We start from the raw sequence: 1,776 nt of genomic DNA, 5'->3' as shown, positions 1-1,776 counted from the left end.
TAACCCCGCGGGAGAAGTCTGGCTGAGGTTCTTCTGTGCCGGGACTTGCTGATTTATAGTCCGGTTCAGAACTAGAGGTACGAGGCTCCGAGGCGGTCAATGTCGCCGGTAATGGCGACGTACCGCAATTATTGGGAAGGGAGGGTGCACAGGCGACGTAGCTACTCTTACTAGTTGCTGGTCGTCGTTAATGGCGATGGCGATGGCGATGGCCGATGGATAGGGCCGTGGAGGCGTGGAGGGTGAAACGAAGGCGTCATTCGAGGAATGTCGTGTTTTTTGCATGGCTTGCTGCTATAGGGAAGTGCTTAACCCCAGATAACTTGCTGATTCCCATACGTTCGCTATGTCAAAGGCAACATGGCCGTTGTACCTGCTTTGCCTTTTCGATGCAGGTCTAGCAGATGGTTCTAATTAAATAGGAAGAGTTGAAGACTACTGATATCCCGGTTACATAATGCCAGTTCTCTATATTTGATTGTGGGAAGCGCCTGCAGCATGCATGACTAAATAAACAAAGTTCCGAAGTCTGAAACTCGTGTGTCACGATTGTTTGGTGGATGCTCTCTAAAAAGAGGAAGGATCACGTTTTCAACAACGAGAGGGTCACCCCTGAATCTGTCTACCTCAATACCATTGTTCAGCTCAAAACTGGTTGCTTACGGGGCGCACACTGCTAAGGAGATTGGCTCGCAGACCGCGAGAACCTGATTGCTGGAGTTTTTTTTTTAATAAAAGAAATATATTAATATCAAAAGATACTCATTACATTTAGTCTCTGCAACAACGCAATATCCTAACGGCAGTACATATGCACGCAACTAAAGAAGAGAAAAAAATCTAAGAAACAAAAGTCCGCTACAGCATTCCAAACCTAGCAACAACAATACATGCACCACCAAGACAACACCTGAAATACAGATTCTTCAAAAGCGACGGCTCCAAGAAAGGAACGATGCACCAGCACCGTCGTCGTCGGACCAATGATCTTTGGTTTTCACCCTGAAGATAGTCCCCGCTCTCAAAACAATGTCTCCAACAAAGTCATTGTTAGGCACAACCAGTTAATGCCAGACCTTGGGTTTTCACCCTGAAAGGTAGAACTCTGAACTTCACATGTGCTGCCGCCCCCACGTTCATACCACTGCTGCGGAGCCCGGGACGCCAAGCAAGTCCCTCAACATCACGGAGACTTGAACCTCCCTTAGCTAGTCCTCCAATCAAGCCTTCATGATATTCCTTCTTCTGAGTTCACCATGGACCAAAAAGTCACTTGATGTCAATACAGAATAGAGCATCACGCCGCTCCCTCCAGAACCAAACGGACGGAATAAAAGTATGTGTGCACGCGACCGAATACCACCCGATCGAGCAAACTTCAGGCAAATATGCATTGTTCCATTCGCCGACGAAGCTTTCCGGAACTCATCACTCCAGCCAGATCAAGGTAGACTGGCCTTCGGCAGGTCTTCATCTTCGCATGAGAGAAACCCGAGGACCGCCACCATCAAAGCTAGTTCAGCAGCCCCCACGCCGCCAGTCACTCCTGCCGGATCACTAGAGAAGAAAAAGGCGGCGGGGAGCACCGACGATGGCTTGGCCGAAGCCATGTATCCTGCGTTGATTGGGTCCAAGAGAACCCAAATCATGCGTAGATCGCCGCCACCGCCGAACTGCCGCCGGGGGCGAAGGCCGCCATGCACCACCCACTCCTCCATGGTGACCGGCGAAGTGCATCAGGCCACGGCCAATGCAGCCGTGCCGCTCGGCGTCCTC

The sequence above is a fragment of the Lolium rigidum genome, chromosome 7, assembly GCF_022539505.1.
Source record: "Lolium rigidum isolate FL_2022 chromosome 7, APGP_CSIRO_Lrig_0.1, whole genome shotgun sequence".
NCBI lineage: Eukaryota > Viridiplantae > Streptophyta > Magnoliopsida > Poales > Poaceae > Lolium > Lolium rigidum.
Note: the sequence above shows the minus strand (reverse complement) of the source record.